Genomic DNA, 26,731 nt, shown 5'->3' with positions numbered 1-26,731 from the left:
GACAGTATATAGTGGATTATTTTATTATTGTAGCAGCAAGGACAGTATATAGTGAATTGTTTTATTATTATAGCATCAGGGACAGTATATAGTGGATTGTTTTATTGTTATAGCATCAAGGACAGTATATAGTGGATTGTTTTATTATTATAGCATCAAGGACAGTATATAGTGGATTGTTTTATTGTTATAGCATCAAAGACACTACAGATACATTATAAATGACCTATATTCTTACACTACAGATACATTGAGACATACATTATATACTTAACTTATATTGTGACGCTTCACAACTTCAGATACATTATATTTTACTTATATTGTGACGCTTCACAACTACGGATACATTATACTTTACCTATACTGTGACACCTCACCACTACGGATACATTATACTTTACCTATACTGTGACACCTCACCACTACGGATACATTATACTTTACCTATACTGTGACACTTCAACACTACAGATACATTATACATTACCTATACTGTGACACCTACCCACTACAAACACATTATACTTCACCTATACTGTGACACTTCACAACTACAAACACATTATACTCTACCTATACTACAGATACATTATACTTTACCTTTACTGTGACACTTCACAACCACAAACACATTATACTTTACCTATACTGTGACACCTAACTACATATACATTATACTTCACCTATACTGTGACAACCACCCACTACAAACACATTATACTTTACCTATACTGTGACACCTACCCACTACATATACAATATACTTTACCTTTACTGTGACACTTCACAACTACAAACACATTATACTTTACCTATACTGTGACACCTCACCACTACAGATACATTATACTTTACCTATACTGTGACACCTCAACACTACATATTTATTATACTTAACCTATACTGTGACACCTCACCACTACATATACATTATACTTAACCTAAACTGTGACACCTACCCACTACGGATACATTATACTTTACCTATACTGTGACACTTCACCACTACATATACATTATACTTCACCTATACTGTGACACTTAACTACTACATATACATTGTACTTTACCTATACTGTGACACCTCACCACTACAGACACATTATACTTTACCTAGACTGTGACACTTCACCACTACATACACATAATACTTTACCTATACTGTGACCCCTCACCACTACATATACATTATACTTCACCTATACTGTGACACCTCACCACTACATATACAATATACTTTACCTTTACTGTGACACTTCACAACTACAAACACATTATACTCTACCTATACTGTGACACCTACCCACTACATATACATTATACTTAACCTATACTGTGGCACCTACCCACTACATATACATTATACTTTACCTTTACTGTGACACCTCACCACTACATATACATTATACTTTACCTTTACTGTGACACTTCACAACTACAAACACATTATACTTTACTATACTGTGACACCTCACCACTACATATACATTATACTTTACATATACTGTGACACCTCACCAATACAGATACATTATACTTTACCTATACTGTGACACTTCACAACTACAAACACATTATACTCTACCTATACTGTGACACCTACCCACTACATATACATTATACTTAACCTATACTGTGACACCTACTCACTACATATACATTCTACTTTACCTATACTGTGACACCTCACCACTACAGACACATTATACTTTACCTATACTGTCACACCTCATCACTACAGATACATTATACTTTACCTTTACTGTGACACTTCACCACTACATACACATTATACTTTACCTATACTGTGACACTTCACCACTACACATACATTATACTTTACCTTTACTGTGACACTTCACAACTACAAACACATTATACTTTACTATACTGTGACACCTCACCACTACATATACATTATACTTTACCTTTACTGTGACACCTCACCACTACATATACATTATACTTTACCTTTACTGTGACACCTACCCACTACATATACATTATACTTTACCTTTACTGTGACACCTCACCACTACATATACATTATACTTTACATATACTGTGACACCTCACCAATACAGATACATTATACTTTACCTATACTGTGACACTTCACAATTACAAACACATTATACTTACACCTACCCACTACGGATACATTATACTTTACCTATCCTGTGACACTTCACCACTACATATACATTATACTTTACCTATACTGTGACACTTCACAATTACAAACACATTATACTTACACCTACCCACTACGGATACATTATACTTTACCTATCCTGTGACACTTCACCACTACATATACATTATACTTTCCCTATACTGTGACGCCTCACCACTACAGACACATTATACTTTACCTATACTGTGACAGTTCACCACTACATATACATTGTACTTTACCTATACTGTGACACCTCACCACTACAGACACATTATACTTTACCTAGACTGTGACACTTCACCACGATACATTATACTTTACCTATACTGTGACACCTCAACACTACATATTTATTATACTTAACCTATATTGTGACACCTCACCACTACATATACATTATACTTTACCTTTACTGTGACACCTACCCACTACATATACATTATACTTAACCTATACTGTGACACCTACTCACTACATATACATTCTACTTTACCTATACTGTGACACCTCACCACTACAGACACATTATACTTTACCTAGACTGTGACACTTCACCACTACATACACATAATACTTTACCTATACTGTGACACCTCACCACTACATATACATTATACTTTACCTTTACTGTGACACCTACCCACTACATATACATTATACTTAACCTATACTGTGACACCTACCCACTACATATACATGATACTTAACCTATACTGTGACACCTCACCACTACAGATACATTATACTTTACCTTTACTGTTAAACCTCACAACTACAGATACATTATACTTTACCTATACTGTGACACTTCACAACTACAGATACATTATACTTTACCTATACTGTGACACCTCACCACTACATATATATTATACTTCACCTATACTGTGACACTTAACTACTACATATACATTGTACTTTTCCTATACTGTGACACCTCACCACTACACATACATTATACTTTACCTATACTGTGACACTTCATCACTACAGATACATTATACTTTACCGACACCTCACCACTACAAGAACATTATACTTTACCTATACTGTGACACTTCATCACTACAGATACATTATACTTTACCTATACTGTGACACTTCACCACTACCGACACATTATACTTTACTTATACTGTGACACCTACCCACTACATATACATTATACTTAACCTATACTGTGACACCTCACCACTACATATACATTATACTTTACCTATTACAGATACATTATACTTTACCTATACTGTGACACTTCAACACTACCGACACATTATACTTTACTTATACTGTGACACCTCCCCACTACATATACATTATACTTAACCTATACTGTGACACCTCACCACTGCATATACATTATACTTTACATATACTGTGACACCTCAACACTACATATACATTATACTTTACCTTTACTTTGACACCTCACCACTACATATACATTATACTTAACCTATACTGTGACACCTCACCACTGCATATACATTATACTTTACATATACTGTGACACCTCAACACTACATATACATTATACTTTACATATACTGTGACACCTCAACACTACATATACATTATACTTTACCTTTACTGTGACACCTCACCACTACAGTCATATTATACTTTACCTATACTGTGACACTTCACCACTACAGATATATTATACTTAACCTATACTGTGACACCTACCCACTACATATACATTATACTTAACCTATACTGTGACACCTCACCACTGCATATACATTATACTTTACATATACTGTGACACCTCAACACTACATATACATTATACTTTACATATACTGAGACACCTCACCACTACATATACATTATACTTAACCTATACTGTGACACCTCACCACTGCATATACATTATACTTTACATATACTGTGACACCTCACCACTACATATACATTATACGTTACATATACTGTGACACCTCACCACTACATATACATTATACTTTACCTTTACTTTGACACCTCACCACTACATATACATTATACTTAACCTATACTGTGACACCTCACCACTACATATACATTATACTTTACATATACTGTGACACCTCAACACTACATATACATTATACTTTACCTTTACTGTGACACCTCACCACTACAGTCATATTATACTTTACCTATACTGTGACACTTCACCACTACATATACATTATACTTTACCTATACTGTGACACCTCACCACTACATATACATTATACTTTACCTATACTCTGACACCTCACCACTACAGATACATTATACTTTACCTATACTGTTACACCTCACAACTACTGATACATTATACTTTACCTATACTGTGACACTTCACCACTAAAGATACATTATACGTTACCTATACTGTGACACTTCACCACTACAGACACATTATATTTTATCTATACTGTGACACCTACCCACTACATATACATTATACTTTACCTATACTGTGACACTTCACCACTACATATACATTATACTTCACCTATACTTTGACAACCACCCACTACAGATACATTATACTTTATCTATACTGTGACACATCACCACTACATATACATTATACTTTACCTTTACTGTGACACCTCACCACTACATATACACTATACTTTACATATACTGTGACACCTACCCACTACAGATACATTATACTTTACCTATACTGTGACACCTCACCACTACAGATACATTATACTTTACCTTTACTGTGACACTTCACCACTACAGATACAGTATACTTTACCTTTACTGTGACACCTCACCACTACATACACACTATACTTTACCTTTACTGTGACACCTACCCACTACAGATACATTATACTTTACATATCCTGTGACACCTCACCACTACAGATACATTATACTTTACCTATACTGTGACACCTCACCACTACATATACATTATACTTTACCTATACTGTGACACTTCACCACTACAGATATATTATACTTTACCTATGGTGTGACACCTACCCACTACATACACATTATACTTTACCTATACTGTGACACTTCACCACTACAGATACATTATACTTTACCTATACTGTGACACCTCAGCACTACAGTCACATTATACTTTACATATACTGTGACACCTACCCACTACATATACATTATACTTTACATATACTGTGACACCTACCCAATACATATACATTATACTTTATCTATACTGTGACAATTCACCACTACAGATACATTATACTTCACCTATACTGTGACACCTCACCACTACATATACATTATACTTTACCTATACTAGGACACTTCACCACTACAGATATATTATACTTAACCTATACTGTGACACCTACCCACTACATATACATTATAATTTACCTATACTGTGACACTTCACAACTACAGACACATTATATTTTACCTATTCTGTGACACCTCACCACTACAGACACATTATATTTTACCTATACTGTGACACCTCACCCCTACATATACATTATACTTTACATATCCTGTGACACCTCACCACTACACATACATTATACATTCCCGATATATTTGTACCATGCCACGTAATACTGCATGCGCATGATACATTATTCACCTATACTGTGACACCTCACCACAACAGATACATTATACTTTCCCTATACTGTGACACTTCACCTCTTCAAATAAATTATACTTTACTTATACTGTGACCCCTCACCACTACAGATACATTGTGACACACATTACATGCTTTACCTATACGGTGACACTTCACCACTACAGATACAGTATACTTTACCTTTACTGTGACACCTCACCACTACAGACACATTATATTTTACCTATTCTGTGACACCTCACCACTACATATGCATTATACTTTACCTATACTGTGGCTCCTCACCACTACTTATACATTATACATAACCTATACTGTGACACCTAACCACTACAGATACTACATATACATTATACTTTACATATCCTGTGACACCTCACCACTACAGTCACATTATACTTTACATATACACCTCACCACTACATATACCTTATACTTTACCTATACTGTGGCACCTCACCACTACATATACAGTATACTTTACCTATACTGTGACCCTTCCCAACTACAAACACATTATACTTTTCCTATACTAGGACACTTCACCACTACAGATACATTATACTTTCAACACTACATATACATTATACTTAACCTTTACTGTGACACTTCACAACTACAGACACATTATATTTTACCTATACTGTGACACCTACCTGACACCTCAGCACTACAGTCACATTATACTTTACATATACTGTGGCACCTCACCACTACTTACACATTATTCTTTACCTATACTGTGACACCTACCCACTAAATATACATTATACTTTACCTAAACTAGGACACTTCACCACTACAGATACATCCTACTTTCCCTATACTGTGACACCTCACCCCTACATATACATTATACTTTACCTTTACTGTGACACCTCACAACTACATATACATTATACTTTACATATACTGTGGCACCTCACCACTACATATACAGTATACTTTACCTATACTGTGACCCCTCACCACTACAAGAACATTATACTTTACCTATACTATGACACTTCACCACTACAGATACATTATACTATACCTATACTGTGACACTTCATCACTACATATACATTATACTTCACCTATACTGTGACAACCACCCACTACAGATACATTATACTTCACCTATACTGCGACACCTCACCACTACATATACATTATGCTTTACCTATACTGTGACACCTAACCACTACAGATACATTATACTTCACCTATACTGTGACAACCACCCACTACAGATACATTATACTTCACCTATACTGCGACACCTACCCACTACATATACATTACATATACATTATACTTTACATATCCTGTGACACCTCACCACTACAGACACATTATATTTTACCTATACTGTGACACCTAACCACTACAGATACATTATACTTCACCTATACTGCGACACCTCACCACTACATATACCTTATACTTTACCTATACTGTGGCACCTCACCCCTACTTATACATTATACTTAACCTATACTGTGACCCCTACCCACTACATATACATTACATATACATTATACTTTACCGATACATTATACTTTACCTATACTATGACACTTCACCACTACAGATTAATTATACTTTACCTATACTGTAACACCTCACCACTACAGATACATTATACTATACCTATACTGTGACACTTCATCACTACATATACATTATACTTTACCTTTACTGTGACACCTCACAACTACATATACATTATACTTCACCTTTACTGTGACACCTACCCACTAAATATACATTATACTTTACCTAAACTAGGACACTTCACCACTACAGATACATCCTACTTTCCCTATACTGTGACACCTACCCACTACAGATACATTATACTTCACCTATACTGTGACAACCACCCACTACAGATACATTATACTTCACCTATACTGTGACACCTACCTGACACCTCAGCACTACAGTCACATTATACTTTACATATACACCTCACCACTACATATACCTTATACTTTACCTATACTGTGGCTCCTCACCACTACTTACACATTATTCTTTACCTATACTGTGACACCTCCCCCCTACATATACATTATACTTTACCTTTACTGTGACACTTCACAACTACAAACACATTATACTTTACCTATACTGTGGCACCTCACCACTACTTATACATTATACTTAACCTATACTGTGACACCTAACCACTACAGATACATTATACTTTACCTTTACTGTGACACCTACCCACTACATATACATTATACTTTACCTATACTGTGGCACCTCACCACTACTTACACATTATACTTTACCTATACTGTGACACTTCACCACTACATATACATTATACATTCCCGATATATTTGTACCATGCCACGTAATACTGCATGCGCATGATACATTATATATTGTACCCCATTCAAAAGATTTAAGTTGTACTATACCCATATCGCCCAATCAATGGCACGGATCCAAACCCATTGCACGTCTGTCGTCATCTCTGCTGTCGGTTGAACATTTTTCATTTATCTGTAATAACGTTGTTTGAAACAAAACATCATTTTTTTATATTTAATACATATAAACAGCTGGTTATCATTCAATACGTCGATACTCACATGTATATACAAAGATGTATTTCAATATCTCGATACAAAGATGTATTTCAATATCTCGATACAAAGATGTATGTCAATATCTCGATACAAAGATGTATGTCAATATCTCGATATACAGATGTATGCTAATATCTCGATCGATAAAAAGATGTATGTCAATATCTCGATACAAAGATGTATTCCAATATCTCGATACAAAGATGTATTTCAATATCTCGATATACAGATGTATGTCAATATCTCGATACAAAGATGTATTTCAATATCTCGATACAAAGATGTATTTCAATATTTCGATACACACGTGTAATTAAATATCTCGATACACACATGTAATTCAATATCTCTACACATTTGCATGTCAACATCTCGATACACATATACAAATCAATATTTTAATACACATGTGATTGTCCATATCTCCATACACATATGTATGTTAATATTCCGATACACATGTGTATATTAATATACACTAGAAGGGTATATAATTAACTGTAAATGTGTTTTACTACTGCCCTCGAATAAACACAGAATTCCGATAGGGTATACATCTTTCATACTGAAAGGAACATTATAATTACGGTTCAGTACACATTCAGAAAAGCCCAAAAGCGTACGTAGAATAATTAGCTCGCATAATCTGGTTCATTTCACCGCCACCGGCCGGTTCACACGTACATCATTTGACCCGGTTAGCTTCACTTCGTCAACACATTATACATAGGTTACAGTATCCATACAGACATACGTGTACGTGTTATGGTGGTCGATTGCTTACAAACCAGATGTGAATGTTAGAAGACGGTGCCTCAAACGTCAGTGGGTATCCTCTTCTCTGTCTGCTCTTATGGCGAGTAACGCGTTTAGAAAGCGACTAGCCGTTCAGTACCTCTGGATGTGTGTAGCTACGTACGTACTCTGTCGGCCGTTTGACACACGAGTACAGTGCGGACTGGCCCCGTAGCTATGCTACCGTTTGTAAAATAAAATACAATGATACGGAGAGTGCATGTGATTGAGGTAATGATTGGTGTGCTGACTTAAAAAGCATCTCGCACTTAGGTTATCATCATAGTTATGGTTCCTTTTATAACTTAGAAGCCATTACATCGGAAATGCATACATGTATATATTTTTAGTTAGTTAGATTGTCTTTTTGCTTACACTGCAAATCATGTTTGTACAATAAATAAATAATCAGTTATAAATAACACCAGAATCAGTGAGTCAATCCACCGTGGAACACTAGCCTTGTACAACGAGATAGCCTCATAGCGAGATAGCACACACGCAGGCAAACACACACAGGGAGATATTAGCCAGGTGACATAGGACTATTGGTTAGCGCCTGATAAGGCAGCCCCTGCAAATTCCTTAAAATTGTATTGATGAATGTATAGGTTCATTATTGTATTGTTTTATATAACAATTGCATATATATGTACTGTAAAGCGCTTTAAAGTGGCTTATTCTAACTAGATATGGTGCTATTTCAAATGTTTTATATATATATATTTTTCATAAATTGAATGCAAATGCTAGCAATAACTTTTATATCAGAAGAAAGTTGTATACTGCCTAGCTTAGTATTGCCATCAACCAACTGATAGACTGTAATATATCCGGAAACACAGCTCGGAAATAAACATAGGCTTTGGCAACATATGGACATGACATTGCAAGCTTAGTGTTTGTGAGTATGCGTGGTGAATCAATAACATCCCCGATATGCGTGATCTGGCCTTTCCTCTCACATTGATTAAACTGTAGATATGTTCAGATACATTTATAACAGCAATGTACACTTATAAAGTCTTGATACTTTATATAAACAGGTGAGTTAACAATATAACATTATGTGTACCTACTCGGACAGTATTGATATATACATGTAGTTTGGCTAGTGTATACATGGCAGAATACCTGTCAATCGTCCATATAGAGATACCTGTCATATAGACTATAGTCAGTAAGAAACATATTACCATTGTCCATAGGATTCCATCAGGAATTAATTCCAAGTCAATCATTGTTATGAAATGTCTACAAAACAAAGCTGTTCTATACTAGTATAGCGGATCCACACGTCCTGGATTATCAACACTCGCATATGAATTCAGGTATAAGAAGCTACTGTGTAATGAACAGTATTTGTTGGACCTTAGGTGGTAGTTCATTGTAACGCATGACAGCTTTGCATAAGACTTCCGTGTTGAGCTTTACCTAGCTACACGGTAAAACTTAATGAAATATATTATAATGTAACTTGCTTTGTGACCTTGCTGAAATGAAGGGAAACCTCAACAGTGGCTAGACGGAAAGGTTTTATTGTTGGTTGGTGATATAACAACACACAAACCAACCCACCCAAGCCTCCTTCAACCAAACTCTGTGTATGCCTGTGGCTTGATACTGGTAATCTATTCAGAAAGGGGAATTTTACTCTCTTTTTTTAAAATTTCAACTGGAGAAACAGCTTCTGATTCATAAATGATCGTCCCATCGCTCCTCATCTTGATAAAGTTAGCTCCAGTCCAGGATTCCATATTAAGTTCACCATCACCCAACATAACTCGAAAACACTGGCAAGTGTTCAAGTCGTGCCCGTATTACAAGAGAAAGCGTAAGTGTTCAAGTCGTGCCCGTATTACAAGAGAAAGCGTAAGTGTTCAAGTCGTGCCCGTATTACCAGAGAAAGCGTAAGTGTTCAAGTCGTTCTCGTATTACCAGAGAAAGCGTAAGTGTTCAAGTCGTGCCCGTATTACCAGAGAAAGCGTAAGTGTTCAAGTCGTTCTCGTATTACCAGAGAAAGCGTAAGTGTTCGAGTCGTGCCCGTATTACCAGAGAAAGCGTAAGTGTTCAAGTCGTTCTCGTATTACAAGAGAAAGCGTAAGTGTTCAAGTCGTGCCCGAATTACAAGAGAAAGCGTAAGTGTTCAAGTCGTGCCCGAATTACCAGAGAAAGCGTAAGTGTTCAAGTCGTGCCCTTATTACCAGAGAAAGCGTAAGTGTTCAAGTCGTTCTCGTATTACAAGAGAAAGCGTAAGTGTTCAAGTCGTGCCCGAATTACAAGAGAAAGCGTAAGTGTTCAAGTCGTGCCCGAATTACCAGAGAAAGCGTAAGTGTTCAAGTCGTGCCCTTATTACCAGAGAAAGCGTAAGTGTTCAAGTCGTGCCCTTATTACCAGAGAAAGCGTAAGTGTTCAAGTCGTTCTCGTATTACCAGAGAAAGCGTAAGGGTTCAAGTCGTGCCCGTATTACCAGAGAAAGCGTAAGCGTTCAAGTCGTGCCCGTATTCCCAGAGAAAGCGTAAGCGTTCAAGTCGTGCCCGTATTACCAGAGAAAGCGTAAGCGTTCAAGCCCTGCCCGTATTACCAGAGAAAGCGTAAGTGTTCAAGTCGTGCCCGTATTACCAGAGAAAGCTTACGTGTTCAAGTCGTGCCCGTATTACCAGAGAAAGCGTCTTCACCTATTCGAGGACCTCTCAATCCAGTTACATTGCGCAACGCATTCCAAGTTGCCCGCGTCGAAGCCCGCAGTTGGGTTCTCCTTGACGATTTTTTTGTCACAAACATTGAACTACAATAAACCTGTCCTGGACAATGAGGTGCAGCACGTTTGGCTGCACGGAAGCGCTGGATTGACAGTGTTGGCTGCACAGAAGCGCTGGATTGACAGTGTTGGCTGCACAGAAGCGTTGGATTGACAGTGGTTGGCTGCACAGAAGCGCTGGATTGACAGTGTTGGCTGCACAGAAGCGCTGGATTGACAGTGGTTGGGCACTTTGTTTCCATATGCACTATGTCAAAATGTCTCCACAATGTCTGTGATCCTTTAATGAAATCTCTTAGTTTGAACAATAATGTCTGCAAACCGCTTATGGCATACACGTTTCTGTCGAGAACTACTTCGAATAGCAGATTTGAGAAACGATAAGCATAAATATCCCATGCGCGGCCTACATTTACCGACCATATCGTAGAAAAAATGAATGAAGGCTAAATGTTTTGCTCTTATAGTGGACTAAACAACACACATTTCTGTAAAAAGCAGTTGTCTATTGAATACGTTTTGTGGACTTTCATTCTCCAGAAGGGCTGAGACTCGACAAGGATCCGGGTTTACTCTATTTTTAAGGTTTTATCTTACAGAAACTTGTGTAAAACAAACTATGATTGAGCAGCAAACATTTTGGGGAAATCCCAGGTGTACATGTACTTATTTCATATGTATATTATGCGTATTACAGAGTTTATTGCCTTGATTTATCGCTGGTAGATATTTCATTACGATGTCAACAGTCCATAACATCTCATTTTCCTTTGTTTATTCGGCAAAACGTTTAGCTGTGTTTACTAATGAGTTCGCTGTCGGCGTGTGTAAACGGGCCTGAAGCCTTCCAGAAGACGTTCAGAATTGTACTGAAGAGTCTGGAAATACATGTATGAATGAGATGGGTGTGCCAGGTAACACATTATGACGTAACAGTTATTCTCCCTTTTAACTTCATAATATCTTTACTGGTGGCCGACCATTTATTGTGCACTAACTAAGGCTTCATAAATTTGCTTCAAAAGGTGGACATGGATTTGATAAAAGCTACTTCAGAAACCAGAATCGTCCTACGTGCTCCCCATGAGATACGGATTATCTTGAATTGGGGAAACGTCATGTGTACGTGCTTCAAAGCAGGGCTCAGCATTAGAAGATTTGACGTCAGAAAGGCAAGATTCACTTTACAATGTCTTTCGTTTTTATCAATTAATGCAGACAACAAATGATGAAAGAATCGTCTGGCGAAGTTAAAAATAACGTTTACCAAGACTAATGAGATGAGTGGAACACCCAAAAACGAAGTTTCTAGACGGGAGCTTGCGTGAATCATGTTCAGGAACAACTACGTAAATTGTGGAACATACGATTAAGGATAACACGTGTCACTTGTATCACTTGTTCAGTGTGCTTGGCCTGTGAACTAGTAGAGAGCTGTACACAACAAGTATCACGTGTTCAGTGTGCTTGGCCGTGAACTAGTATAGAGCTATACACAACAAGTATCACTTGTTCAGTGTGCTTGGCCTGTGAACTAGTAGAGAGCTGTACACAACAAATATCACTTGTTCAGTGTGCTTGGCCTGTGAACTAGAATTGTGTGGAGATGTATGTGTGTGAATGTGTAAGTGTCTGCGTGTCAACTGTTATAAGGTTAGATTACATAATTGCTCACACACGTATATAATTTAGTAAAATAATTCTGAAGCTTCTTTCTTGCAATTGTTACACTTTTCTATTGCAATGTCTCACGGAATAAATTCTATAGAAGTTTAAAAACTTGTGTCCAATCTTGCTGCTATTCAAAATCAAAAGACAGTGTCCGTTTAGGAGTAAGTGTACTTATGAGTCGGTGTACGCGTCCGTTTAGGAGTAAGTGTACTTATGAGTCGGTGTACGCGTCCGTTTAGGAGTAAGTGTACTTATGAGTCGGTGTACGCGTCCGTTTAGGAGTAAGTGTACTTATGAGTCGGTGTACGCGTCCGTTTAGGAGTAAGTGTACTTATGAGTCGGTGTACGCGTCCGTTTAGGAGTAAGTGTACTTATGAGTCGGTGTACGCGTCCGTTTAGGAGTAAGTGTACTTATGAGTCGGTGTACGCGTCCGTTTAGGAGTAAGTGTACTTATGAGTCGGTGTACGCGTCCGTTTAGGAGTAAGTGTACTTATGAGTCGGTGTACGCGTCCGTTTAGGAGTAAGTGTACTTATGAGTCGGTGTACGCGTCCGTTTAGGAGTAAGTGTTGGTTTCGGGGTACATTTGTACGTTTTCTTGATACTATCTGTTCTGCAGATTATTTGCTTGTACAAAAAAAAATTAAAAAAATAGACCATCTAAAAGAAACGTGTTGACTTCAGATCTACTATCTTATTTTAAACCCTTATTTCAAACCCATGCGTGAAAGCCTTCTGGGAAATTGAATCCACATATTATCTACAAAAAGATGATAGTATTTTTTGTCAATTATGTCAGTTTAATATCCTGTTAAGCCCTTCAACTCTTCTATAGGCGTATCCTTGTTAAACTTAGTTTTGATGCGGCAACACTATAACAACTAAACTGCTCCAGGTGTCCACAACTCTGATGTTCCATCCGTTCTTTGTTACATTTAACCTTGGCCTTGGTTTCAAGAGCTCTTTAGTTTGTCCTCTAGTAGTTGTAATAAGGGACATTGTGAATAGTTTGTCCTTGTCCACAATATCAATGTTATTCATGATTATATATAGTTGTTTATCATCTGCTCTTTTTCTCCGGTACTGAAGACTGGGTAACCCTAATGATTTAAGGCGATCTCCATATGACATATCTGTAAATCCTTTAACATTTTTGATGGCTCTTCTCTGGACACGTTCAATCATAAAATTATTTGGTCTTTTGTTAACAATGGATTTCATACACATGAAACATATTCAAAACGTGGCCTAATGAGTGATTTGTACAGACTTCAGAACATCTCCTTGTCGATGAATGTGAATGGTTTGAATATCAGTCTTGTTAAACTTTTAGCTTTGGAGACACGGTTACACAAATGTTGGCTGAACTTTAATGTGTTGTCCACTGTGACGTCCAGATCTTTCTCGGAGGCAACTTTAGTAATGGACTCATTTTTACCATGCTGCAGTGTGGTGTAATTGTTTTCATTTTCCTCTGAGTACCCAATACACATTTGCTTGCATCTTTTTGTATTCAACTGCATTTTCCAGATTTCTGTCAATTCACGTCGTTTTGAAGCTCTTAAGTGACATTGGCAGAACCAATACCTTTTAATAATATGGCATCGTCAGGAAAAATCAGTTGTAAGAATTGGACTACTTCGATTCTGGCATGTCGTTAATGAATGTTAGAAATAAGATCGGTCCGAGAGCACTCCCATAGAGGACGCCGCTGGTGACGTCCCGTGAATCAGATTAGTCTCTATTCACACAGACACGTTGTTTCATGCCAAAGAGAAATATTTGGATCCAGTTAAACACTTTCCCTTTTCTGCCATATTTTTCTAATTTGAGAAGTAACCGTTGGTGGGGAACTCTGTCGAAAGCTTTACTGGGGTCAAGATATAAAACGTCAACATTATTGCCGTTATCTAATTCTTCTGATATATAATTGACTACCTCAATTAGCTGTGTCACACATGATTTTCCCTTTATGAATCCACAATGACAGTTTCTGGGGTCCACTTTTATAAATTGGTGTAACTAAAGCTTGTTTCCAGTCAGATTGTAGTGTGCCTTCTCTTATTGAATTATTAAAGAGGATTTCCAGAGGCGCTAACATTTCTAGGTTACATTAGGGTGAAATATGTCCGGAGCTGGGGATGTATTATACTGGAGTTTTGATATCGCTGACTTGATCTTTTCTTGTGTTATGTTGATGTTTTCCAATGTGGTATTTATTGGTCTTTCAGCGAATTCTGACATATCCTCATCTGGTTCAATTGTGAATACACTTGAAAAGTATTCATTCATGAGTTCAGCCTTTTCCTTACTTTTGCTACACAGCACTCCTTCGTAGTCCTCCAGGTCACCTATTGTTTGCTTGGTTTTGGTTTTTGACCTTACATTTTTCCAGAACTTTTTAGGATTATCTTTTATCTGATTGGTCAGATCCTTTTCAAAATAGTATTTTGAGACCCTGATCGAATGTGTTGCTTGATTTTTTTATCTTTTATATTTCTCCCAGTTATCCTCAGTTGTACAGTGTTGGTATTTATACCATTTTTTTTTTGTTTCTTTACGATGTCATCTCTTGCTTTCATATCTAGAAGGGTTGATTCCTTCAGTTTATCGTGGTTGACTTTGCTCACTGGTATATTATTTTCTCTACTTATGATGATAAGATTTCAGCAAAGGTCTTCCATGATTCTTCCACTGTCATTCCGTCTATAAATGAGTGTCAATCAGTGTTTTGTAGTTTTCCACGAATGGTGTTGTAGTTCCCCTTTTGGGATTTTCTTTTCACCGTGATGTTATTTTCTGCGTCAATATACAAATTTAAGTTAAAAGTCAACAACAAGTGGTCACTGAGACCAAGACCTGGCATATATACAACGTTGTCGACCATACCTTCTTCGTTAGTGAATACTAAGTCCAGACAGTTAGCCGCCTGTCATTCCCTGTATCTTGTGGGGAAATGAACTTGCTGCTATAGAAATATATCTTGTCTTTTCAAAACAAAGTAGCTGCGTGGTGTTCCGAAACTGAGGTTGAGGAGTGGATCCAGTTTATTTCTTTGTAATAAATTAAAGTCACCAGTGATCAATACTGTATATGGCTGAACCTTACTCTCTAGAGTAATTCCAACAATAATGTGTTGTTATTAATATTGCTGTTGGGACTTCTATAAATATTGCCAATTAAAAGTCTGTCACTGTATTAAAACCTGATACTACACCGTATATGTTCGTTGATGTCCACTGGCATGGTTTCTGCTAAAGCTTGGAGATTTTTTCTTGTTAAAATTAGGACTCCACGTTTTTTAAATTTATTCCAGTGTAGATCATAGTTTGGGATTTTATAGAGTTCCTCATATGTTTTGGATGTAGATTTTGGATAGTTTTCTGTTAGTGAAATGATGTTTGGTAGATTTCCTGCGATAATGCTCTTCATTTCTGTTACCTTGTCGGGGTAAAACTATCTACATTTGAATACAAAAAACTAGGAGGGTTAATCTTTGGTCTGCAACTCCGTTATTGACAACTGATTTTTTGTAAAATAACGGTGCCAAAACAAATGTCCTACACTCTCTCAACATCCGGGGATAAAGGGGCACGGCTGTCTAAGATGGTGTCCTGGCTGTAGACCAGTGTTGCATCATTCGATGAGACTTCATTTGGTTGTACACTGACATGTTTTGAGCCTGTCTGATGGAACTTGTGTCCCCCCTGAACATGGCTGGTTGATATTTTTTGCCTAGATTTCCCTGTACTTTGCCAGTAACATGATCACTTTCCATTTCTGTCACAGAATTTCTAGAGTCAGACTGTCGTTGTTTTTCTTCAAACGTTTTCTTCCTATCCTGTCGTTGTTCGTTGGTGAGATCTCTAATCAGTATTGCCTTTTTTAAATGAGAGGGGGCGTTTTCCTTAATTCTTCTGGAGTGTCTTTCTTTGATTTTTATTATTCATGATGACTTTCATATGTCTTGCTTTGCTATTTTTTTCGGGTAAAGACGTTCTAGTCTGAAAATGGCATTGATGTCCAAATTTTAGACACCAATGGAGGTGGCTATTGTTTGTAGGCGTCTTGTATCTTCCTTCTGTCTTGCATTTGGTTGTTTATAATCACATTTGTGTCGCTGTTCTTTCTATTGTTGATCTCTCGTGTCCTTTGTTCCACTTATCTTGTCCGATCATTTTTAATTTCATTGACTATTTCTTCCTTCATATTCACTTTGAGATTAGCCACTTCTGTTGTGATCAGTTCATCATGTTTATCTTGTCTTCTCTTTATTGAGGATACTGGGTGTTCTTCTTGAGTCAGTCGGTGCTCGCAATTATGTTTTAATTGGGTTATGGAACTTTCAATTCTGAGGAGAGTAGTTTCCTTCCCGAGACAGCATACACAGGACCAGGTGAATCCCTCTATGTCGCCGGATTCTAATAGCTGCAGCACACTTCGTGTTTGTCGCGTAAACGCAAAGCAATAGTGTAATTTACACAAAGCACCGTCGAAATAATGCCCGTTCAAGATAGGGTCATCACATTTATTACCGTAGAAAGGCAAAGTTCTATCTGCTTTGTATATCTTGGGCTCGGATATGGTCGTACTCGCGATTTTTAGAATGTGTTAAACCCGACCGGAGCCTCGTTCTCGTTTTCACTCGTAAACCAAAGACATCCGTATTTATTACATTTCATTTTAGTGAAATATCAAGAATTCACCATTAAAAAATATATCCTCAATGCAATGAATATATACGAAATATTATATCTCCACATGTGAAGATATCAGTTTCAGTAATGTCCAACCAGAACGGTACATTGCCTTTCATTAGTTCACTGTATCCAAATCGGGACACTTTTTAGATAAATATCAATGTACTTTATACAATACTATCAGTTTCAAAAATGTATTTTCATTTTTCATAGATAGATACTAGTACTATCCACTTTTCATTTCTATCACAATTTTATATTTCGGGCGAGTGGTTCTATAAAAAGAACGCGAAATACCATCAAAGTTACGTAGGCCCTTAAACCGGCGTTACTGTACCCTGGAAGGGACATTTCCGGTATTTTGGAGAATATTTGGGGATAAACGATCAATATCGGCAGAAAATATGCATAGTTGAAATATTTTAGAGTCGAGTTCTGATTAAATTTCTTCTCCAAACTAGCATTAGTTTTGATAAAATAGACTTTTGAAAATAAAATCCAAATAAATATAGCGTCGCACCGCACGTAAATCAGGAAAGTCTTGTTTTGGTAATTATTCTTACCTTTCAATTGTTCATGTAACGATAATCAGCAGCCAATAAAGTTTAATACAGTTTAATTGTCATGAAAAGTATTATCAAATGAAAACTGTATAAATAAAAGTACTTCTTTGCATTGAATGACAGCAATTTCTTGGGCCGTTTTCCCACAAGTGTCCCGATTTGGGTACAGTGACGGTAACTTAGATGAATTCGAAGCAACGGCAGAATAAAGTTTGTGTGGTTCCACCTTTACAACATATATAAAGTATATTATGGTATTTACATACTGTACCTACACAATTTATATCATTTTTGCTTGGACATCTTACCAGACAATATTAGCAACGGCAGAATTGCTGTGAGAAACCCATTTAAAATGGCGCTCCGTATTGTTGTCAAGCATAACGTCATAAGAACAGGCGTAAATATTTACGCTACAAATTCCCCGCGCTTTTCTGAAGTAACTATATTTGTGTCGCATGACGTGAAACATGTAGTAACGACAATGAAATCAATGCTATTAACAAACATATTCGAAGAATATATTCAAGTATGCAGTATCCAGTCCCTCGTGGTTGTTTGACTGTCAGTTGTCATTTTCACAAAAGGAGTTGTAGTCAAGCAGCTTTGCTGCATTTTCCTTTTTTTCAATGGCTACCATTTAATGTAAGTCTAGTGGTTAGTATTTAGTCTACACTGACGTTCAATCAATAGTCATTGATCCCGCAAACTGGAGTTATCTGACCATAGAGCGTGACAAGTTTCCATGACATTGACAACAATACAAGTGAACGGAGCTATGTGACGTAATCAACAGTAGTTGAACAAAGTTTATGCAAATTTCAATAACTCAATAAGATGGTATCTGTGATAAATTTACAGTTGCTCAGCTGGAGTTAACACCTCATTACCTAAACAAAATTATTGATTAATTGATTGATTGATTGGTGGGTGGATGTATGGGCTTTGCGTCCTTGTTCCGGTTATAACCGAGACTAGGACACCAATCTGACCAAAATAGAAAGCCATTAATTATCATACCTATAAAGGGACATAACTCGTAATTACTTTCAATTTATGTCATATATGCTAAAGTTTTAAAAAGAAATCCACTTGACTTTCCAATGCAAGACTTTCCAACAAATTATTATTTAATGAAGATTTGAAATTTTCAACCAAATGTCTACTACCTACGTAGGTAGCCTTTCTCGTATTCAATTACAATCTCGTGTTGTTCCTCTCCTGCTGGTGGGAAGGTGGAAAAGGCTAGGTTTGTTTTGAATACAAACAGTAATTGAAAACTTATTTTGCGAGCTTTCGAAAACGTCTGTTTCCTTTATCAAACAAAGAGTGCATATGACTGGTGTCTTGACTCCTAAACCATCTTACTAGGCCACAATGTGCCGAATCAGTAAAGTCAGCTGTCAAAAATCATCGAGACATTTCGCCCAATTGCACTCTCATACTGCTGGCAGTCAGGGGGACGGTTAAAAATGTTTACCGATGTGAAAATTGTTCCGCATGATAAAATGTTGGTGGCATTTGAGAAGGAGGTAGGGATGGTATAAATACCGGATTACAAAGGGTTGCTTGGTTGTCTTTGTGTTCCCAATTTACGTTGCTTTTCCTGAACATCCAGTTGGAAGGAAGTAAAAAGTGGAATTCCCAAAGGAAGCGTCCTCGGGCCTAAAGTGTGTCATATATATTAATGATCTCCAAGACACAGTGCGAAACACAATTAAAACCTTTGCTGACGATTGCAAGCTATACGAATCGCCCTACGACACCGTCGATAGCTAGGATGATTTGGAACGCCTCATGGACTCGTCAAATACATGGCAATTGCGTTTTAACACAGGGAAATGTAAATACATGCACCCAAGGAAGGAAAACTCTCTGACGCAGTATCCAATGGCAGAAGAATGAAAATCAGAGAAAAATATCGGCATGCTGTTAGTTCAACGACAACACATTGCTATGAAAATGAAAAAAAAAAGTCTTAGTTTTCAGGTTTGGTCAAGGAAATATTTCTTCCATTATGCAAGAGTTTTGTTAGACCACACTTGGAATACACAAGCGTAATATGGTCACCTTTATACAAAAAGGACATCCTATCAATGGAGCAAATTCAACATCATGCTACAAAACTAGTAACTGATCTTAACAATACATCTTATGAGGATCGTTTTAGAATTTTGGGTTTACCAACTCCATCTTACAGACGAGGTCGAGCTGACGTTATCGAACTTTTGAAAATTATGCATACACATTGTAGGCCTAGCTATGAGGTTTTGAACCTGAGTAGTCTTAAAATATCAGACACTACCAAAACACGTGGACACTCACTCAAGCTCAACAAGGTGTCCTCTGGAACATGCTCAAGAGCAATATCAACTCCGACTACAAGGATCACTTCCCATACAGACCTTAATGGTGTCAGGTCGTTTCGGTAACAAGACGAAAGTCGTTTCGGGACTGTTTTCGGGTCGTTTCGGGACAAGTCAAAAGTTGTTTCGGTATATTTTTCACTTTTTCTTCTGTTCATAGTAGAGACCATTACCTAATTTTATGTTTATTGTTTGAATTGTGGGGGCCGCGGTGGCTAAGTGGTTGAGGCGTCTGACATTCTGCTACCACTGGCTNTTCATAGTAGAGACCATTACCTAATTTTATGTTTATTGTTTGAATTGTGGGGGCCGCGGTGGCCAAGTGGTTGAGGCGTCTGACATTCTGCTACCACAAGCCCTCCACCACTGGGTCGCGGTGGCTAAGTGGTTGAGGCGTCTGACATTCTGCTACCACAAGCCCTCCACCACTGGGTCGCGGGTTCGAGACCTACGTGGAGCGGTCGCCGGGTACTGGCTGTAAAACCTGGCACGTCCTTAAATGATCATAGCTGTTAATAGGACATAAAACACAAATAAACAAAAAAGTATCAAATGTATATAGAGGCAGCATTTTATTTACCTAAGTGGTAATGCAAGGGAAGTAACACGTATAGTACAACCAGTAAGATCTCATCGCGATTCGGCACCAAGCCGAGGTTCCGAAGTTCTTCTATAGAAGGGGCCTCAGGAAATACGAAACCCTTTAGGGTCATACCATCCCGTATACCCTGCCAAAAATCCGTGTAACGAATTTATTACCCCTTTGAGTCTTTTATATTGGTTTTGTACAGATCCCCGTCAACGTTTCTGTTGTCAACATAAAAATGGCACAGTAGATCTACCTCATTTAGTTTCGTTTTATCAAATTCCTTGAACTGTTCTTCCTGTTATTTTCTTTTAAATACGTCCTCAGCATGTTTGCCGCTCGTCTGTTCGACTTTTGTGTGTTTTGTGGCACATAGTTAGCCCTTTTGGCGAGTATTTCCTCATCAGTATGCGAAGCGAAACCTTTTGTCATTTTGTAAACAGCGCCGGAAGCAGACGACGAATGCGAGTTGTCTCCCGTTGCCCGGCCGCAAGATACAAAGACACGTGACCCGTATACCCCTTGTAAAAGCACGTGATTCCACCGTATTACAGCTTAGAATCACGTGATTCCACCGTATTACTGCTGAGAATCACGTGACATGACCGTATACCCCCTGAGATTTTCGTATACCCCCTGAGATTTACGAATGCGGTTTGGCACACTGTAGTTTTTAACCAATCAGATTCCTAGTTTTTTCTCAAAAGGGTAATAATATTAGTTACACGGATTTTTGGCAGGGTATACGGGATGGTATGACCCTACAGGATTTCGTATTTCCTGAGGCCGATATCCCGTATACCCTGCCAAAAATCCGTGTAACGAATTTATTACCCATTTTGAGTCTTTTATATTGGTTTTGTACAGTTCCCCGTCAACTTTTCTGTTGTCAAGATACAAATGGCACAGTACCTCATTTAGTTTCGTTTTATCAGATTCCTCTAACTGTTCTTCCTGATTCTTTTCTTTTAAATACGTCCTCAGCATGTTTGCCGCTCGTCTGTTTGACTTCTGTGTGTTTTGTGGCACATAGTTAGCCCTTTTGGCGAGTCATCAGTATGCGAAGCGAAACGTTTTGCCATTTTGTGAACAGCGAAGCAGACGACGAATGCGAGTTGTCTCCCGTCGCCCTTCCGCAAGATACAAAGACACGTGACCCGTATACCCCTTGTAAAATCACGTGATTCCACCGTATTACTGCTGAGAATCACGTGACATGACCGTATACCCCCTGAGATTTTCGTATAACCCTTGAGATTTACGAATGCAGTTTGGTACACTGTAGTTTTTAACCAATCAGATTCCTAGATTTTTCTCAAAGGGGTAATAAATAACAAAACAACTTCATATAAGTTCGGAATTAGATTATCTACGTCCGTGATATAAGTAGTTAATTTACAGAGTTGATATATATGTGTATAACTTACCTATTTTGCTTTACCCTGGGATAGCCCATCATTGCCATTGAAAACTTATTTTCATTGGGGTCCCCTAAAGGTATAAATGTATAATAAAAGTATTGTAAAAATATGCACGTGCATCGTCAAAAATCGTGAAGATGATTAGATATAAGACATATAGCAAAACTTAATTCGAATAAGGCGATGTAGTATCCATAGTAAAAAATACACAGATTTGATGAAATGATGCACATGTCTAAACATAATAAATGTTAAGATCAACAGAAAGGTCTGAACTGCCAAGCAAAAGAAGCTCTCAATTTAACTCTACTGCTAAGTTATTCATTCTTTTTAAACATATATATCAATATTGTTTTCGGCATAAAACGGTTATGTTCATAAATACAAACTGACGTAAGTATTCTTGTAATGCAGTGACCTATTACATTTTCGTTGGCCCCATTCATCTTTGTATCGACCTGCATCTGTATTTAGCCTATGTGATTTCCCAGTCAAAAATAAACCAAAATTGGTTGTTGTGTAGTTTATTGAACAGGGATTCAATTTCAAATAGGCAGATGGAATATGTGAATATGCCTCTTCTGGGTAATTATTACATTTGGTTATGTTCGTGTGATGAATTTACCGTTGCAAAAAAAATGTATATTTGTGCATGTGTCTGTACGTGTAAGTACTAGACAATTGAAATGTATTTGGACAATAATTTTTCATTATATTCTTCTTCTTCTTCCTTCTTGGGTCTGGACTTGTCCGCCCAAGTACGGGAGTAGACTCCTGTAACAGGAGTGTAAAACGTCCCGGAAATAGTCCACGTGTTTATCGATTTTACTACTTCTGTCGTGAATTTGGTGTGTGTTATTACACACCGTCATAACATGTAGTTAGGACTGCTCTCATGTCCCAAAATCTATAAGAATAGGCGGAGGAAAATCACTTACGTGTTGTCTGTATGAAGTCAGGATATTAAGAGACCGCGCGCGCTAATACGTCACAGCGAGGTTGTTGGCGCGTTTAACGATCTAAGGGAGATAAATATAACTCTCCCCAAAATTCACCACACTTCAATGAAATTGAACTTAAATAATGCTTAAAATATTGTCAAAATGACTGTTAACTCATTCGTCAATAATGGGGAATAAGGTGAAATAAAAACACGTTATTACGATATCAAACAAAGAACCTATCGATAACAAAAGATTGAATGTAAAATTATCGGCATGAGATTAGTTTCACCAGGTAACAACAACCTGTCAATCAGGTAAAAGCAACTCAAGTCAAGTCAAGTAAATTTTATTTATCGTCGATATGATTACAAAGATAAACACAAGCTCGTTTAGTGAGCTTTTACAATTGACATAACAAATAAAACATACATAAAACAAGGTTTCATTAATTAAACAAGATGTGTTCGTGCTGTAAAAGATACAAATAGAGAGGAAGCATCCAATAAAACATTTGATTTTAAATAAATAAGAATAATAATAATATTAATGCGGTAAAATTGGCAAGTTACATTTATCACATTTTGAATTTAATTTATTATTTGATCACATTTGCTTATAATTTGATTTGAGATGAAGGAAAGATATACAAGAACTTGAGAAAAGATTTCCCAGTGGTACATGGTTGACACCAAGGGTTGGAGAGCCAGCCCCCTACATGTACCAGAATGGTATGCTGGACCTGCACCCCAGTAACTCAGGATTTGTTATTATTATTTTCTTATAAAAGGTCATATATTCAACATAATCACAGCATATCACAGGCTGATAATATATCACAGAAATTTTAAAACTTAATTTTTTTAAGATACATATAAAACATACTACAGTACACAAGCTAATCATAATAAAGCACAAAAGCAGGAGCAGCAGCTAGCTTCATACTATAATCACAGATGTAACTTAAAACGGGCATGCAAAACATTTAAAAATATTCACATAGTTAAGACGTAACGGATTTACACATAGCGCTTCTACAGGTTTGACCGTTCCAGCTTCCCATACATGCCTTGAAACTGGCAACATCCACAGCATTTCTTGCCTCAGCCGGAAAATCTTGCCATAGTTTCGCCGCGAGGTATGAGAAGCTGTTCCGTCCAAACCGTTCCGTTCTTACCGTAGGTACTTTCAATATGTTACCATACCTGAAAGAATAATGTTCATTTTTATTAGTTTGTATTCTTTTTTTAGATAAGGTGGTAACACTAATTATCCCAAGCACGGGTAGGTCGTGGTACAGGTCACAGACTAAAACCATACTTGAGTATTTACAGGACTTCATATGAAACGGCATCGAAATGTAATTTGCAAGTGAAAATTGTATATGTCCTGAAACGACTTGTACAACCATCAGCTGCAAGCGCAGTGTATCTGCTGTTATTGAATGTATGGCAAAGATCGATTACGAATAAGGACAACATGAGCTTAATAGCTCACTACTCGGCCAACTGTATCAAGGTACACAAGCAAGCACTGTTTGAACAACTCCTTGAGGAACATAAGCCAGATATTATATGCGGCTGTGAATCCAAGCTGGACCCTACCTACAGCAGTGAGGAAATTTTCCCGACAGACAACTGGGAGGTCTACAGAAAGGACAACAAGAAGGGAGAAGGAGGAGACTTTGTGGTGGTATCCCATGATCTGGTCACCACACCAGAAGTGGACCTTGACACCAACTGTGAAGTGACATGGGTACGACTACAATTATGGAAGCAACAACCCCTGTACATTGACTCTTTTTATCGCCGTCCATCACACGACGACCCCATACCACTACAAGAACTATACACATCGCTATCGAGGCTGACAAATAGGCAATCGCTACCAAACATCATAGTTGCTGGAGACTTCAACCTTCCGGACATTAATTGGACAGACACCAGCATACGTGAAAGACCACAGTACTCAAATGTACTCAACCAACAGGCCACAGAACTCGTAAACAACAACTGTCTTCACCAGATGTGTAATACACCTACCAGAAACAACAACATACTAGATCTCATTCTCACAACAAACCCAGATCTACTGGGCGAAGTTGAAGTACACCCCGGAATTAGTGACCATGACATCATCATTGCCGAACTCAACACCAACGCCCAGAGACAGCGAAGACCAGAGAGAAAGGTGTACCAATACAGGAAAGCTAACATGGACGGAATAAGAGAGGACATGAACCTTTACACCAACATCCTCCTACAAAGCGATCCCACCAGGAAAAACACTGAAGAACTCTGGACAGACTTCAAAACCGCCCTTAACACCTCCACGGCAAAACACATCCCCATGAAGAGGATAACATCCAGATGGAACTTACCATGGATCACGCCAGAGATTAAGAGGCTATGTCGCCAGAAGAAGAGAAGATACACACGGACAAAGAAAACAAAGAAGGCAGGGGACTGGATAAAATTTAAAGAGATGGAGAAGACCGTGAAAAGGGAGTTGGAGAGAGCCCACAGTGAATACACCACCAAATTCCTGAACACCAGCGCCTCAGAAAATCCCAAGAAGT

The 26,731-nt window shown here is 37.6% G+C and overlaps 2 protein-coding genes across 5 annotated transcripts in view; one reads left to right on the top strand and one right to left on the bottom strand.

Moving 5' to 3' along the window:
* LOC110466947 (monocarboxylate transporter 5-like) overlaps window positions 1-10,515 on the bottom strand; it is a 25,270-nt gene extending 14,755 nt beyond the window's left edge. For 2 of the 4 annotated variants that reach the window (XM_021523769.1, XM_021523766.1), the window contains exons 1-2: window positions 9,135-9,701; window positions 8,180-8,264 (exon numbers count right to left, since the gene is read on the bottom strand). The gene's annotated coding sequence lies outside the window, so the exon portion shown is untranslated. Of the gene's footprint in view, window positions 1-8,179; window positions 8,265-9,134; window positions 9,702-10,341 lie in introns of those variants that run through there. The other 2 variants (XM_021523767.1, XM_021523768.1) reach the window with 2 other exon arrangements.
* A 2,240-nt stretch (window positions 10,516-12,755) lies between these two features.
* LOC110466933 (lysosomal alpha-glucosidase-like) overlaps window positions 12,756-26,731 on the top strand; it is a 41,834-nt gene continuing 27,858 nt past the window's right edge. Inside the window, exon 1 of the mRNA XM_021523741.1 lies at window positions 12,756-12,820. The gene's annotated coding sequence lies outside the window, so the exon portion shown is untranslated. The remainder of the gene's footprint in view (window positions 12,821-26,731) is intronic.

Source organism: Mizuhopecten yessoensis, unplaced genomic scaffold, assembly GCF_002113885.1.
Source record: "Mizuhopecten yessoensis strain PY_sf001 unplaced genomic scaffold, ASM211388v2 scaffold11149, whole genome shotgun sequence".
Lineage (NCBI taxonomy): Eukaryota > Metazoa > Mollusca > Bivalvia > Pectinida > Pectinidae > Mizuhopecten > Mizuhopecten yessoensis.
Note: the sequence above shows the minus strand (reverse complement) of the source record. Positions and strands in the feature narration are given on the sequence as shown.